General features: G+C 40.5%; 1 pseudogene across 1 annotated transcript; it reads left to right on the top strand.

Annotated features, from left to right (window-relative positions):
* Positions 1-182: 182 nt before the first annotated feature.
* On the top strand, positions 183-1,005 carry LOC111150869 (annotated as a pseudogene). Its single transcript, XR_002640823.1, has one exon. The product of XR_002640823.1 is annotated as a nuclear transport factor 2 pseudogene (transcript).
* The last annotated feature ends 17,354 nt before the right edge of the window (positions 1,006-18,359 follow it).

The following is an 18,359-nucleotide window of genomic DNA, read 5'->3' as shown; positions in this document are numbered from 1 at the left end:
TAACCTCAAACCTGAAATGACAGACAGCAACTTAACATGACTTAAGTTTCCCTGATAAGAACTACATGATGATATTTGTATCAGAAACAATAGGAACTTGGGATAGAAATTGGGTTTTATAGACAAGTGAAGGGATTTACATATTTGCTCACTTGAGCATAAGTTAACTGTGAACGGCCGCTGCCGCTGCCGCCATTGTGCCAGCCCCTCGGGTCTCAACGAGGCTGGGTGACACTCCAGAATGGGAGACAAGCCAATTTGGGAGCAGATTGGATCCAGCTTCATTCAACATTACTACCAGTTATTTGATAACGACAGAACCCAACTAGGTGCAATTTATATTGACGCAAAATGCCTTACGTGGGAAGGACAGCAGTTCCAGGGGAAAGCTGCTATTGTGGAGAAGCTGTCTAGCCTTCCATTCCAGAAAATCCAGCACAGCATCACGGCACAGGACCATCAGCCCACGCCAAATAGCTGCATCATCAGTATGGTTGTGGGCCAGCTCAAGGCTGATGAAGACCCCATCATGGGGTTCCACCAGATGTTCCTCTTAAAGAACATCAACGATGCTTGGGTTTGCACCAATGACATGTTCAGGCTTGTCCTGCACAACTTCAGCTGTCCTCCTCCCAGCCAGGCACTCATGCTGTTTCCTCCTCCCTCCTCTTCCTGATACTATCCACACTCCTCCAGATGCTCCAAATATCATACACAAACGAGCAGGGCCGCGGTGGGAGCGGGTGCAGTGCGCGGCTGCTACCGAGGTATTGTGCATGATGTTTGGATGCTAGACAGGAGAAGTTTGTGTTGTACCAGCGCATGCCTTGGAAAGACTTAAGTAATGCAAAAGGTTGTCTTTTTTTTTTTTTTTTTTAATCTACTGACAAGTTGCTCTAGTAACCCAAAGAAGTGAAGGAGAAAGCAGCTGCCTCACCACCCGATATTGATTTGTTCAGATGTTTCAATGCCTCATGATATAATAAAACCACAAAATTTTCTTAAAAAAAAAAAAAAGACGTTAACTGTGAACTACATATGCAAGTTCATAACATAGAAATACAGGACAGGAACTCCAGTGTAAGGCAGACTCAGATGTGAAGCCAGCTCTCCCAATGACCAGCTGTGTGTCTGTGAGCATGACTCATGCTGACGTCCTCATCTGACTGACTTCTGATGTTTATTCAATTCCAAACTTAATCCCATGCCCATTGATCCCAGTGGGCCTAGCAAAGAAATCCTATCTTGTGTTCCTGATCTCTTTTCCCATTCTACATGTTTTTCCCAAGATGCTCATTTTCCAGTTCTAGGCTCTAGTTTCCAATCCTGTCTCTTCTAGGTCTTCCTAACCCAGAACCATGCCCTCACAACAATTAACCCAGGCAAGACAGTCCAACCACACCTTGTACCTAAAAACCCAGTGTCTGACGTGATTGCTGCAGCAGCCTTCCTAGAAGTGAGGGTCTTTCAATTTAGTCAATTCTGCTGATTCTGAGTACAGAATCACTAAGATTTTAAGAGAAGAGAATAAAGACATGTAAGTAGTATTTGGATGAGATGGTGCCTGTAAAGCATTTGGTGTTAAAAACTTTAGATGTCAAAGCTGTTAATAGAACCCTTGTATGTACAACAAGTTCCCAGAAAATAAAATAATAAGGACAGAAAATATTCATACCAGCAAGAAACATTAGCACTATCAGAAGGTACAAGCTGAGGCACAGAGAACCAAGTCACGAGCAACACATGCGAAAGCCAACTGTGCTCTAGAGTTCTCGTCACCTTTGGAATGATCTTATTTGTCTTAGTAGTCAGTCTTCATGCCAACTTTGCCAGGATCACTCAGAGTGAAAACTGTATCATCGTACAGAAGCCTACACTCTATTTACCTCCCTATATCCATTCCAAATCTTTCTAGGATCGCTACAGACCTTTGGATTCTCCTCAAATTCCCCTTCTTTTCCTCCAAGGTGAATCGGCACCCTTAATTTGTTATTTTTCATGGACATGAATTTCTTTTATTCTTTAACACCATGAGCATATATTCCTAAATTATATTTTATAATTTGGTTTGTAGTTATTTCAATTATGTATATTTCTTCTTTTTTTAGATTATCTTTTTATACTTTATTTTTTTATTATGTTCAGTTAGCCAACATATATACATCATTAGTTGTTGATGTAGTGTCCATCAAATCCTTTGATTCATCAGTTGTGTATAACAACCAGTGCTCATCACATCACGTGCCCTCCTTAATGCCAGTCACCCAGTTACCCCGTCCCCCCACTGCCTCCCCTTCTGCAACCCTCAGTTTGTTTCCCAGAGTCAGGAGTCTCTCATTCTTCTCATCAGGAGTCTCTGATATCTTCCCTTCAGGTTTCCCTCCCTTCCCCTATAATCCTCTGGACTATTCCTTATATTCCACATATGAGTGAAATCATGCGATGTCTTTTTCTGATTGATTTGTATCACTTAGCATAATTGCCTCGAGTTCCATACATGTCGGTGTAAATGGTAGGTATTCATCCTTTCTGATGGCTGAGTATTATTCCATTATATATATGAACAACATTTTCTTTATCCATTCATCTGTTGGTGGACATCTTGACTCCTTCTGCAGTTTGGTTATTGTGGACATCGTTGCTCTAAACATTGGGTTGCAGGTGTTCCTTTGGATTACTACATCTGTGTCTTTGGGGTAAGAACCCAGTAGTGCAATTGCCGGGACATAGGGCAGCTCTATTTTTAACTTCTTGATGAACCTTCACGCTGTTTCTGAGAGCGACTGTACTGGGATGCATTCTCACCAACGCTGTAGGAGGGTTCCCCTTTCTCCACATCCTTGCCGACATTTGTTGTTTCCTGTCTTGTTAATTTTAGCCATTCTAACTGGCATAAGGTGGTATCTTTCTGTGTTTTTGATTTGTATTTCCCTGATAAATGATGTGGAGCATTTTTTCATTTATCTGTTGGCCATTTTTATGTCTTCTTTGGAGATCAGCTATGTATATCTCATTTATTTGTTTATATCCTTACTTCCCACACAAAGGATTTGGGGTGGTTTATAACAAAACCAGACACTACTACAACACAGTAGAATATAAATTAGAATTTAAAAGTCTAGTAACAGAAAGAACACAAATAAAACTAGTAAATTAAGACTTGGGGATAAAAAAGAAGAGAAATAAAGTGACTTTATTCATAATGAAATGTAATAAAACTGAATTTCTATCAGAATATTATAATTTAGACATGCCAGACTATTCAGATTTTAGTTGAAACTGTGGAGGGTTTACCATCACATATATTGATGTGAAATACCCCCAGGCTTTCTCATGGAACGATGACAACATCTTCTGTCTCCGAACTCTCTCTAGAATGGCCCATCACTGGTCCTCAACTTTGGAAGGACAGGTTTATTCATGGATGGAGCATATAATCAGGATAGAAGACAGGGCTAGTAACAGCAAGAATAATTATTAAGACTTACAGAACACTGGCTAAGAATCAGGCACTGTGATAAGCTCCATAAATATAATCTTTGATATAATTCTTACAACAACCCTTGGAGCTACAGCATTTCACAGAAAAGGAAACTGAGGAAGCCCTAGAAAGGTTAGGCACTTGCCTGAGATTAAATGGTTAGTAAGTAGATTTCAAGATCCTCTGGGCTGACAGAGACCTGAGTATGTGTATTAAACCATTGTGCCATCCTTCCTGGAATCCCTGGATTCATTCCTCACCACAGCAGGTGGATTTGTAGCTTATGTCTCAGAAATCAAACCCCTAGCTTAACCATGCTGACATATTTCATTAATATATTTTAATGGAAACAGATGCCTTTGAAGAGGTGATAATGTGCATTCAGGCCATGCTTCACCAACGGGTGCCAACGCCCTGGACACTCTCAGAGGCCTGACAGAAATTTCCCAGAGAAAAAGTACAACCCCTTCTGGAGCTTTAGGAACAACTGCATTAGATTCAAGAAATTTTATTCCAAAGATCATGGACCCCATAATCTAACCACACTGTCTCTGTGAACAAAATGCATCCCTTCAAACCCTTGGGAGATTTTGCTTCTTTTGTTTAAAAAAAGATGGAAAATATTAAGAACTTATCCATTTTACTAGAAAATATTTAACATTGAAAGTACCTCAAGAGGCACATCTGAAAAATCCAGAAATAGATATTTTACATTTTATATTCAGCTGATTTTCCTGTACTTAATTGATTCCATTATTCATGTTTTCCACACCCAGAAACTTACTAATTTTTTCTTAGTGCTTGTGCACTTCAAGAATGCATAGTTATTAATCAAAGGATCTGTTCTTCACTTAGCCAAGCTATCCATGTTAAATTCTTTTCATCTTCCCCATAAATCAGTTCTTCCAGCTCCTTCATTTATTACTCATGTGCAAGTTCTTTCCAATTTATTTGAGATGCTCAAAACTTCCCAGTGTTACATATCCCACAGAAAGGGATTTACCTCCATAATCATGACATTATGGTTATCTAATTACAGTTTACTTGACATGGACTTTTTTTTTTTTTTTTTTTTTTTTTTTTTTGCTTTTTTTGTTACTTAACTCAGATTTAATTTACTACATTTCAAGATGGCGCTTTTCAGATTTGGCCTCTTTATTAAGAATCTGTTTCTGGTCACTCATTACCTGACTTAATTTGGGATGAGACATCAACAAAAATAAGACCCTAGCTGGGTGTTTAAGAGTCAAAAGGGGCTAGAAGCCTGAAACATTTGATTAAGCTAATTCACTGGAGTTTATCTCAATACCAAGAGTAATGAGCCTAGAAATTCCATATCCCTGCCTTTATGTAAATGTGTCATAAACCAGTCACAGGATTGTTTTTAGGCTGCATTAATTTAAGCATCTGTGCACAGTCATGTTCTCTGTCTCCAATAATTTCCAAGATACCCTACGCCTAAGTGGCTTTTATAGTATTTGAGGGTTAGGGACAGAATTATTTTTGTGTGGAAGGCCAATAGAATCTCTCTGAGAAGATCTGGCCTGGGGCAGAGTGCCCGGGTGACTCAGCTGGCTGAGCAACCCACTCTTGATTTCTGCACAGGTCATGAATGACCTCGGGTTCATGAGAAGCTGGGCTTCATGCTCAGCATGGAGCAGCCTTGTGCCTCTCCTCCCACCCTGTTCTCTCTCCCCCTTCCCCATCCCCAACTGCTCCTTTGCCCATGCACTCTCTCTCTCTAAAATAAATAAAATCTTTTAAAAAATTGGCTCAGGGAACCAAACTGTATATCCCAGTTTATCCTCCACTATTTCACATTGATTGTTCAATAATCCTACAGCTCTGGTCATTTTCTTCTTCGTCTTCTTCCCTTTACCCGATACATTGATAGTCTTTCTAAATGACGGAGGTGAGAATGAAAGGTGGTAAAAGCACTCTTCATTGATTTTTTTACTATGTTTCTGAGTCCTGTACCAACAGATTAATATTTCTTGTTACCAGCTCTCATCTTCACATACTGTGAAAACACAAAGAAAATCCCATAAATTTCAGCTAACCAAAATATGGTTTGATGTCACTGTAGATTTTATTTACTAAAGTCAGAATTACAGTGCTCACCTATGGACAATCAAGAAGGAGCTGTAATTGAATCACCCTCGTGAGCATCAATCAGATAAAAGTGGCAGGAAGGAGAATTAAGGATCATCTCCTAAAACCAGTCTAATAAGAGAATCACATTGTATTAGGAATGATGTTTCCTGCTGCAGCTCCATATACAAGTCTAACTCCTACTAAATATGCTAAATCTTGAGGCACAGTTTTGGCTACTTATTAATAAATTTGCCAATCTATTGGAAAACACCACAGACATACCTCAGTGAAATCCTGCCATCTAAGAAAACATAAAACCTGTGACTGTAATTGTCACTAAGGTGGCTCTTCTGAATCATTAATGATAATGTACCAATGCATCAGTGATTAGGCAGATAATTTTGTCTTATCATCAATTACCTTTTTCTTTCCCACATTACTACAAATTATAAGAAAATCTTTAACATTCATATTTAAATCAGAAAGACATGTAGTTTGAGGTGTAATGAAGTTAAAAGTTCTAACGGATCTTTTAAAAATTTATTTATTTATTTTTAAAATTTCTTTTCATTGTTCCCGAATTCATTGTTTATGTACCACACCAGTCCTCCATGCAATACATGCTCTCCATAATACTCACCACCTGACTCAACCAACCTCCTACCCCTTACCCCTCTAAAACCCTCAGATTGTTTTTCAGAGTCCATAGTCTCTCATGATTTGTCTCCCCCTCTAATGGGATTTTGGGTATAATTAGTAATTACTCTCTGGTTAGAAGCTTCTGGATGTTTTCTATTGTGGTCTTGAGCTTAATTATCAAAGAGTCGGGATCCATCTCTGGCAACTGATCTCCATGTTCTAAATGAAGCAGTGTTTACTATTGCTGGTTGGATTTTTATTTAAGAAAACTTTGATTACCGGAAATTCAAGAATCTGGAATCCTCGGAGCATCAGAATCTTCTAGGCCACTCAAACATGAGAGCTAATAATGAATGTAACATTTCTTTGATAATGAAGGGTCTAGGTGTATTCAGAGTCAATATGCAAAACATGTCACTAGTGACCCCAGTACAAGAATGTACACGTGACTGAGATCACTCAGTGCATATGCTATAAAATTCCCTTTTCCTTTCAGGGGATATGACAATTGTGTCCTAATTTCTGTCATTTATCTTATTCTACAAAAGCACAGGGTTGAAAAAATCTAGTTAATTAACAGGTCTCATTAGTTTTTTACTGGGCAGTACTGAATGTCATTCTTCTATGTATCATTTAGTGGCATTTTGTGCAGCATGACCTATGCAGAAAACAGATGGCGAGATCATCTCTAAGGAGGACAAATTTTGACAGCCATTATGAACATGAAGAGTTGGAAACTCAAAGCCTATGACATGTCAAGTGGTTTCCAACCATTATGTCATTATTTCATTTAATCCTCAGAGCAATTCTGCAAGATTGAAAAATCTTACTCCCAGTTTTTGAGATGAGAAAACCAAAACTCAGCAAAATTAATCAAATATGAGCTGTCCAGGAGGGACAGACAATGTGGGTTCAATGGTATAGCCACAAAAAAGAAGTATCTCTCCTCCTTGAAGGAACTCTTCCAGAACTGTGTTGGCTAACTGGACATCCAGGTGGTGAGAAGTATCTGAACCAGACCACTAGAGACCTGAACACAGGAAGCTGCCTGACGTTGCTGAGGGACTCCCAGAGAAGCCACCTCTGTCACAAGCAAGTCCACAAGCTTGTCAGTTTGGGCATGGTCAATAGTAAACACACATTTGGAACACTTCCACCAATGTGGGAAGCTGGCACTAACTACCTGAAGATGGATGCCAGATTCTGCGGATCAAGACTTCCCTTGACGTTAACAACTTTTGCTTTTTACATTTAGAATTCCAGGCAGGAGATGAAGAACTTCATTCCCCAAGAGGATGTTCTGACAAGAGACTGTCTGGAAAGTTGAAAAGCCTGAGCAGAAAAGCATGGCAGGCCAAAGGAATGACTTGGGCCTGCATTGAGGCATTGCAGTAAAAGCCGTCCCAGCATTCCGGAGACAGCTCTGAGCCACTCCAGCAGCGAGGCAGGAAGAGCTGGGAAAGGCCCCCATCAAGCAAAGGCTTCAGGCCAACATCACACAATGGTAAGCTCTACAAAGGGCTCTGGACGCACATCAAAGCACAAACAAATCCCCCTCTCTCCGAGACATTCCGTGTAACACTCACATCTCTCAGTCCTTCACACTCAAAGGAGGTGAGTTTTATAAGCCACAATCAGTGCTTTCATGCCTCCGCTCCATTTTAAGGGCACTTTTTCCTTATGCACATACAGATTTGGGCTCTCGGGAATTACAGTCTCTAGGATAGCGAATCATTTCCGCGCATGCGTGGGAGAGAAGGCATGGAAGGAGGGCAGACTCGCACATGTGTGGCGCTGCCGCTGCTCTGGGGCAGAAGACACAAGCAGAAGGGATTGCTTTTCCTTCCAGGTGGCCCCACACCTCCCATGCCCCCTTCTCTACAGCCCAGAGCAATGAAAAGTTCTGTGTAGCCCCAATTTATCATGAACTGAATCATCTCTCTCTTAAACCCCCATACTCCCATTCCTATTAAAACAAAACAAAACCATTCCCCTCCATAATACGGATTTGGAACGATCGTTTTTGGCTTGTTTTCTAAGATTATGAGAAAATATCAATAACAAAAAGAGCAATTTCCTGAAAATCTACATTAATTGTAATACAGAAGAGCCTAGCATTTCTCCTTTTCACCGTATGAAATAATCTTCAGTTATGTCAGAATAATTTCAGAATCAAAATCAAGTTATCCCCTTTGACCACTTCCTGTATCAGTCTCCAGGCAGAAGCTTTAATCTATATGATCTCGAGTATTCTGTCCTTAAAACTGCCTTGTGAACAGAACTTGTGACTCACTCTCACAAAGGGGGAAACTGAAGCAAGGAGGGTCTTAGCGTCCAGCTGTCAATCACACAGTGGGCAATGGGCAAGCTGGGGAGCAGAAATCAGACCCTCCTGACTCTAACCCCAGGGCTCTAAAGGACACATTATCCCTTATTTTTCCCTAAGCCCAAATTGTACAGGACTTTTTTTTTTTTTTTTAATTTATATAGCTTATTATTCTTGGTAGTTCTAGGGAATTTAGAAAGTCTTTAAAAGCAAAATTAGGGATGCTTGGGTGGCTCAGTCAGTTAAGTGTCTGCCTTTGGCTTAAGTCATGATCCCAGTATCCTGGGATTGAGACCCACATAGGGCTCCTTGCTCAGCGGGGAGCCTGCTTCTCCCTCCCCCTCTGCCCTTGCTTGTGCTCTCTCTCTCACTCATTGTCTCTCAGATAAATAAAATCTCTATAAAAAATAAAATAAAAAAATAAAAGCAAAATTAAAGGCTAACTCTGTGCAAAAGATTTAAAACTTAGAGTGAGAGAAACTAAACACTTCCACCAAAAGATACATTATGATGAAATAATGCCTTACTTTGGGGCCAAAGTCTTATAAATGCAAGAACTTTTAGAAATGCTTTCATTTTCAATTAAGTGATTGGTGTGTCCCCCAAACTGGCTGCCCCTTGCTATTTATTTATTTATTTATTTAATGCCTGTTGCTTTTTAGATGGACAGCATTTCATATTTACTGAACACCTTGATCTACACTCCCTTGGCAAGGGGCTGAAATAATTTATTCTGAGCACTGGGGCACTTGGGTGGCCAGTCGGTTAAGTGTTCTGCTCTTGGTGTCAGCTCAGGTCATGACCCCAGGGTTGTGAGATCCAGCCTTATATGGGTTCTGTGCAGAGCACAGAGTCTGCTTGAGATTCTCTCTCTCCCTCTCTCTCTGCCCCTGCCCACTGCGCATGTGCACTCTCTCTAAAAGAAAGAAATAATTAAGAATCTTTTCTGAGCATTAAGTCAGACAAAAAGAAACAAAAGAGAAAAGAAAGAGACTATGTGTTTGCTTGAATCACCAATGATTGCCTCATTTTCACCTTTCTGAACCCAAATGATTGTGTGCGATGCTCAGAGCATGAGGCATGTAAGGCCCCAAACTCTGGGTTTGTTGGGAAGCTCTCAACACAACCTTGACCTGAGCTTATCAGCCTGACTCTCAGTTGCCAAACCCACCGGCTCTGCAGAGACTGAGGTCATCATCATGGGGCTGAGGCCTCAAGTGGCTGCTGAGCATGGCACCCACTTGAGGATTTTAGTTTCAAGCAAGAGAAAGTTTCAAGCAAGCCTACTCTCACTGAGGAGGCAGAAAATGAGATTAAGGATATATCAGGTAGTTCCCAGAGTGGCTGGGGGTGCTGGGAAAGCAGACTTCGTGCTGAGCTTCCAGGAAAGATGCCCAAAATTGAGCCGCAGAACTGATGGGATGAAGGAAAGGTTGCTGCCGCCATCAGGCACTGGGCATATCGCCGTCATTTTTGTGCCAAGAACTAAACCTCGCAATCACGGCTACTGCCCGCGTTGACAGAAAGGGAAAGGAAGTGAGTGCCTTTATTATGTCACCAGCCAGAATCAAAAACTGGAACGGGCGAATCTGACTGGCAGATGCTTTGCCACGTGTCTGTGGCAGAGGAGAGCGGTCGCCTCCAGATTTGTAGGCGGAAGAGGTCTTTGTCTACTGCCAAGACTCACACGGTAAAGAATTCTCAAAAGTTCAAAGAGGGGAGGCATAGATGCGTTTACAAAACAAATAAAAATGTAACATCAGTTTCTTGGTGCAATAAAATAAATAGAACCTTTCCTATTTTTGAACTGAGAAAACAAGTGAATGATAGCAACTTCTCTGAATTCATAATGATTAAATCAGGATTGGGTATCTGTTTTGTGGTTTTTTTTTTTTAATTCGAAAGCCCATGCACTTCCAACTAACTTATGTTGTCATCTTATTTTAATAAACTAACAATAATTTGAATTCAATATTATAAACAGCACAGAGATCATTGTTTAATTTTTTTTAATTTTTATTTTTTTAGAGAGAGAGGGTGGAGAGGGACAGAGGGAGATGCAGAGAGAGAATATCAAGCAGGCTTCATGCTGGGGACGGAGCCTGATGCTCAAGACCCTGAGATCATGACCTGAACCAATATCAAGAGTCAGACAGACACTTAACTGACTGAGCCCTGCGGACACCCCTCACAGTGGTCATTTTTAGCTAAAAAATGTCAGACATATAAGTAAAACATGTTAAGTTGGCAGTTGTGTTCAATTAAGTTAATAATCCCAAACCACATAAACGCTGCTGTTCAAATAAGCTACCTACTTTTTTCCTCTTTGGGTCAAGTATGGATCACACATTGAATCAAAATGGTGCAATTTTATATATGTCATTTATTTATTCCTTTTCTTACAGGACATTAGGAAATGAGCAGAAAAATACAGTTTAATGTATGTACAAGACTGTTGGACTATGGATCCTTAGGTCTGTACACATAAAAGTACATATTCAGTAAGCTGTTACTCTATGCAACACATTGTTCTCACCACTGGAGGAGAAAAGATGACTCTGCTGGGGAGAAGCTCAGAGTCTAGTAAATGAGTTAGAGAAATAAATATACCGTTTCAATTATGCATGGAGTGCTATGGTAGAGCCACACACAGGCTATGACAGAGCTCACAGGACACTAAGTCAATATCTAGGGAATCTGGGAAGGCTTCTTGTAGGAGGTTCCAAGCCATTATGGAGGCCACAACCACCTTCATTCATCATTCTAGGATTTGCTTAGAATTAGGTGTTTAAGATACAAAAGAAATAACCATGTGGAACTTAGAATCGACTGAGAAAGACATAAACAAATAACTACATGAATACTTGGTTAAATGTAATTAGAATAAGTGTTATTGAGAAAAAACAGTTTTGTAAGAGTTTATAACAAAGGAAACCTACCATAATCTAGATGAAGTAGTGAGGAGGTGTTGGGAGACCAGTCTCCATGGATCTCTCATGTTTATGTATGTCTTATCTCAGCTTTGGCTCTGTATTTTCTCTTCAAGGATGTTTGCATAATAAGCAGCCTCAGAAGATAGAGACAGTGCCCTCTGGGGTGTAGGGAAGATTTGTTTCCTATAATACATTAAAGATAATATCTCTTTCCATGGTGTAGGTTTGCTGGTGGTCCCCTTTAGAAGACTGAAGTTTCTCCAGCTTTAGGTTCCTCAGCTGTAAGGCAAACCCACTGTGTGTGCAGCATTGACCAGGGAGACTGTAGGGCCGTGTATACCTCTGCTCCCTGATGGGCTGTGGTAATAGAGACATTTGTCTCTGATCCAGGAGACTCATGTCTTCTGCCAGCTTCTGTGAAACTGAGCCCAGATAAATGTTAGCTTATACTTAAGACAGAATTTCAGACCAGTCAAGGAACTGGGGGAATTGGTGTGATGTTAGAGGTCTCCTTGAAGAAGGAAAATTTAAATTGAGACCTGAAGAATAAGGAGTTGCTAGTGGACATTGATTATTTCTGGGCAGATCGAACCCACATAGCAGAACTTTGAAAGAAAGGAGCATGGCAGACTCAGGAGCTGAGAAAGGACTGGAGTGCTGGGAACAGAGCAAGTGAGGTTGGAAGGATCTCTACTTGAGGCTGCAGAGGTAAGGAGGGGCTTGATCATATAAACATATGTGATACTGTGATTTATAATGAGAAATATATATTCAGTCTTTGTCTTTTTTCTGTCATAGAACTCCAGAAATTCTTGGAATCTCCTAAGTGATGAGAGTAACAAAGGTGTGTTTTGTCATGTTAATGAGGTGACTTTTGGAAAGTACCTAAGGTTGGGGGCTGGTTGCCAGGAGAACCAACCATGTGATTAAAGGGTTAGAACTTTCTTTTTTTTAAATTTAATTAATTTATTTTTTAAATTTAAATTCAATTAATTAACATATAATGTATTATTGATTTCAAAGGTAGAGGATAGTGATTCATCAGTCTTATATAATACCAATGCTCATTATATCACATGCCATCCTTAATATCCATCACCCAGTTACCCCATACCCCCGCCCCGCTCCCCTCCAGCAACCAGTTTGTTTCCTATGATTAAGAGTCTTTTACAGCTTAAAAAAAAAAAAAAAAAAAAAAAAAGAGTCTCTTAGAGTGTGTCTCCCTCTCTGATTTTGTCTTTAGAGGGTTGGAACTTTCAATCCTACTCTACATCCGGGGAGGGGGAAGGAGCTGGAGGTTGAATCAATCACCAGTGGCTAGTGATTTACTTAATTACTCATGCCTATGTCATGAAGCCTCCATAAAGACCCCAAAGGAGGGGGTTCAGAGAGCTTCTGAGTTGCTGAACACGTGGAGGTTCTGCCATCAGCTGGAGAGGTCATGGCAACTCTGCACCCTTCCCATATAGATTACCTTATGCGTCTCTTCCATTTGGCTCTTGATTTGTATCCTTTAATATCCTTTGTAATCCACTGGTAATTTAGTGATTAAACAGGTTTCCCGAGTTCTGTGAGCCATTCTAGTGGATTAATCTAATCCAAGGAGGGAGCTATAGGAATCTCTGGTTTATAGCCAGGCAGTTAGAAGCATGGGTAACAACCTGGGCTTGCAACTGGCATCTGAAGCAAGGGCAGTCTTGTGGAACTAGCCCTTCCCCTGTGGAATCTGATGCCACCTCCGGTTAGATGGTGTGAGAATTGAGGTGAATTGGAAGACAGACATTCAACTGGTGTCGCTGACTTCCTTGTTGCATGGTGTAGGGAAAACCTCCCTTCCCATATTTTGGAACAGAGTGCAGAACCCTCTTAACATATAAAGGAGGAGAATATATATTGGAAGACAATTCTCTGTGGGCTTTGTTTGCCATTTTGCAAGCTGCTTATCCATCCTTCATTATGGACTACATTTTCAAGGATGTTTGTATCATGAATAGTTTGGGAAAAGAGAAATATTGTCTCCCTCTGGAGTCAATGACAGGCATGCTTACTATCTACTATGGAAGATTTGAGTTTTCTATGCTCAAGGTTCCCCCCTGTAATGTGACCCAGGGCATACACAGTTGTTATCTGGCTCTCTTGGAATCACCCAGTAGGAATTGAGTTCTGGAGCAATGACATGAAAAATACCAATGCTCTGGCTATTGCTATTGCTTTGAGCAATCCGTGCATTCTACCAGCCCTTATGGAAATGTGGGGGGCTAACTTCATAACTTACAAGAAGAGCAAAATCCAATCTTTTATAGTCATTGAAAATACTTTATTCTAAAGCCATAAAGTGTTAGTCAGTGAGATTTTATAGTTTCGCATTTTGGCTTTTGTTTGGTAGAGTTGCCTACACATCTCTAGAGAATAGTGTCATAAATTGAGGTAATCAAACCATCCACTCCCAGAATGATATTTGGTAAATGAGGAAGAAGAATGCTAAAAGTAATCTTTTTTTTTTTTTTTTTCCCACGGAGCCTACAATCTCTATTGAACAACTTCAGAGTGGTTTCATGGAATGCATGTGGATTTGGTATATTCCAATCCCAGGTCTGCCCTGTGCTACCTGTCTGAGGTGGGACAAGCCACCAATTTCATTTGCTCTTGAGTTCATCATTCATTAAAGAGAAATAATACAACCTATACCATATAGTTCACATGAGGGTAAAATGAGAGGATAACATTTGAATAATAGTAATATAACTTCTCTACCAAGCCACTCTTAAAGTTGTCCAACAGGGTCTCTCTTTGGGAAACTGAGCTTTTGAAGAGCACTGAGAAAAATTTTTAAGATGAGTTTGCTCCTGACCTAAAACTTTTATGGGAATCCTAGAGGAGAACATATGGAGTAACCTCTTCGACATTGGCCACAGCAACTTCTTTCAAAGGCAAAGGAAACAAAAGCGAAAATGAACTTTTGGGACTTCATCAAGATCAAAAGCTTCTGCACAGCAAAGGAAATAGTCAACAAAATAAAGAGGCAACCCACTGAATGGGAGAAGATATTCACAAATGACACTACAGACAAAGGGCTGATAGCCAAGACCTATAAAGAACTCCTCAAACTCAACACACACAAAACAGATAATCATGTCAAAAAATGGGCAGAAGGCATGAACAGACACTTCTCCAAAGAAGACATGCAAATGGTTAACAGACACATGAAAAAATTTTCATCATCACTAGCCATCAGGGAGATTCAAATCAAAACCACATTGAGATACCACCTTACATCAGTTAGAATAGCCAAAATTAACAATACAGTAAACAACATGTGTTGGAGAGGATATGGAGAAAGGGGAACCCTCTTACACTATTGGTGGGAATGCAAGTGGAGCCACTTTGGAAAACAGTGTGGAGATTCCTTAAGAAATTAAGTACAGAGCTACCCTATGACCCTGCAATTGCGCTACTGGGTATTTACCCCAAAGATACAGATGTGGTGAAAAGAAGGGCCATCTGTACCCCAATGTTCATAGCAGCAATGGCCATAGTTGCCAAACTATGGGAAGAACCAAGATGCCCCTCAATGGATGAAGGGATAAAGAAGATGTAGTCCATATATACTATGGAGTATTATGCCTCTGTCAGAAAGGATGAATACCCAACTTTTATATCGACATGGACGGGATTGGGAGAGATTTTGCTGAGTGAAATAAGTCAAGCAGAGAGAGTCAATTATCATAATGTTTTGCTTATTTGTGGAGCATAAGAAATAACACGGAGGACATGGGAAGATGGAGAGGAGAAGTGATTTGGGGGAAATTGGAGGGGAAGATGAACCATGTGAGACTGTGGACTCTGAGAAACAAACTGAGGGTTTTGGAGGGCTTGAAGGATTTTGGGAGGTTGGGTGAGCCTGTGGTGGGTATTATGGAGGGCACATATTGCATACAGCATTGGGTGTCATGCATAAACAATGAATTCTGAACACTGAAAAGAAATTAAGAAATAAAAATTTTAAAAAAAGATTAAAAAAAAACTTTTATGGTTGGGTCACTGACAGCCATCTCTCTATTTATGACAATCTTGGTTTTGTCTTTCTAAAAACTTTGCCAAAATCAGGGAAAATGTTGAAGCCAAATGCATCAGATTTGTTTGAAAATCTGACCTACTTCCCAGTCTCAGGGTATGATGATTTTCTTTCCTACAACCAATAGAATCATATATCCTGTAATATTGGTAGTTTACCTAATTGAAAAACTATTTCAGTAAAGCCACTGTGACTGTCTAATCACCAGACAATGCTTCGAGGCACAGATGCTGTGGTGCAGCAAGTGAAAGCCAGTATCAATTTTCCAAAACATGCTGAATGCTACTGTTTTAAAATACCAGTAGCAAGTGAGACTCTTGTTTTTGCATTTAATAGCAGTGAGGCATCCTTATTGGCAAATTGATGAAGTCTAAGTAAACAAAACCCAGTTCTAAGCTGTGTCTTTATAGCTTTCAATCTTCCGTGAATTCTGAGACAAGAAACGTGCCTCTCCATTCTACTCTGTTTTTCTTGCACTTGCTTCAGATTGTGATAAATCGGCAAAAACCTGATTAATTAAAGCCTCAAGCTAAAGATAACTAAGTACTTTGGAGTGCTAGTTTCTGAACAAGACCAATTAATCCCAGAGGCCACAGGACTTTGGTATGGGAAGCAAGTCTGCCCTGGCCTGGCCCCAGTGTTAGAGCCAGGACTCAGTGGACACTGAGGTTGACTTAGGGAACTTTCAAAACTCACCCAAAGGTCATTTTAACTATGGTGCCTGACCCTTCTTCCTTTGGTCTCTATTTTATCCTATACACAATTTTTTTTAATGACCTCCTTATCCTCCACGTTATGTCACTTTCTATTCATCTGTTAGTTTCCTTCTTTAAAATCAGGGATGAGGGGCACCTGGGTGGCTCAGTGGGTTAAGCCTCTGCCTTCGGCTCAGGTCATGGTCTCAGGGTCCTGGGATCGAGCCCTGCATCAGGCTCGCTGCTCAGCCAGGAGCCTGCTTCCCTCTCTCACTCTCTGCCTGCCTCTGCCTACTTGTGATCTCTGTCCGTCAAATAAATAAAATCTTTAAAAAAAATAATAAAATAAAAATAAAATCAGGGACGATATTTACTTTTTTAATCATCTAATATAGTTGCTAAAAAGTATTTTGTTTTTAAATTGAACAAATCAATGAATAAAATATAATAACTAGTCTGATACATAAGAGTCCAATGTACAAGCAGGGAAATTGCCCTCGGAAGACCATGGCGAGTGTTGGGACAGGAAGCCCAAGTGTTAAGGCGGTGTTGCAGCAAGCAAAGTGAATTGGATTTGCATTTCACAATGCTAATTAAAGTTCCTTTCTCCTTCCTCCAAAAGGGAGAGTTTGGCCCCAAGGCTATTTCGTGGAGCAGAGAAAGAAAAGCTGAAGCCTTTGCCTTATTTCTTCCACCTCTAATTAGCCAGAGCACCAAGTAAAGCTTAGACTTTAGAACTGTGAAAGGCTTGAGACCCCCAAGGCTGGTGGGACAGCAGCAGAGCAGAGTTTCTGGGCTCAGGCAGACAAAGAACACACAGAACTCTGAGAGGGAGCAGACCATGGGTCTGCTCCATCCTAAAAAGTTTTTTTGTTTTTTTTTTTTCAGATATTTACTCTCAACATTTACTCATTCTTCTAAGACCACAAGTTGGCCTGTGGGTCCAGCATTCAGACCCTGTGTCCAGGGTGAGCACCAGATGGACTTCATCAATCCATGCGCCCATTGCACCCACCAACTCACTTTACCTGCCTTGACAGGTAGTTCTTACTATCACAGATACGTTGTCACTCACAATTTCTGCTGGACATTTCAACTAGCATTCTAGCTTTCCATGATCTTACACAGTTCTCAAAGGCAAACGTAGTGAATTTATTATTCAACCATACAGATAGCTTCTAACTTTATGGTTTGCACACACAGTAATCATTCATCACAGTTAACCTTTCCACAATCTCATTGAGCCAGAATCAGCATCTTTACAAACTGAGTATAAAAAGGGAAGGGCTCTGATGAGTTAAGGATTATTCCTTAAATCCTTCTTTGCCAAACAAGGGCAGAAACACAGGCAGCAACGGCGCATCAGTGAGATGGAGGAGGAAGTCAGGGACTGTGCCAGCAGACAGCAAACCCACAGTCTAGAGGCTGTGGCATCAGAGGGACCTACCTCATGGGAGGAGATAATGACCAGTCAGGGGAACTGTGGTTCTAGGGAGGGAGGAGGAAAGAAAGAGTTCCAGGAGCAAGCTAGGATCCAAAGCACGAAGCTTATACTGTGACTAAGAACCCCACCACAAGGAAGGGTTTCCTCTATTCTTCCCTTCGTCAGTCCTCTGCTCCTTTTCTTCAGCCCACTGGCCCTCTGGGGCATAAGAAATTGATACTCCACCACACCAAAAAGCAGAGTATTTGTCCTAACTCCAATGTTCTGTGTCCCAAGTAAGCTCTTCTTAAAAGCTTCCCATAAATTGGGGTAGTGTGAATGACACTACTCTCTACAGTCCCTGGGAGGGTTGGAGAAAATGGTTCTCTTCTACACCTCAAAAATGGCAGCAAACCTCAGAGAACAGGGCAAATTCCCTTCTTGATTTAATTCAAAAGTAAAAATTCCAGCATAATAATCAAATTGAAGACCTCTGTCCTATTCATTAGGATATCCAGGAAGATTATACAGCTTCTGCAAGGCTATAAGATAAAATAAGGCCAATGATTCTCTCTTATCTGTTGATGCATGCACTGGGCTGACACAGAGAAGACACCCAATAAACACTGGCTAAATGAATTATTTTCCTTTATTAACTGTTATTGGAGTTTTACAAGTTTTATGTGAGAAAAA

Source organism: Enhydra lutris, unplaced genomic scaffold, assembly GCF_002288905.1.
Source record: "Enhydra lutris kenyoni isolate GAN:26980312 unplaced genomic scaffold, ASM228890v2 scaffoldscaffold24, whole genome shotgun sequence".
Lineage (NCBI taxonomy): Eukaryota > Metazoa > Chordata > Mammalia > Carnivora > Mustelidae > Enhydra > Enhydra lutris.
This window is presented reverse-complemented; position numbering and strand designations above follow the sequence as displayed.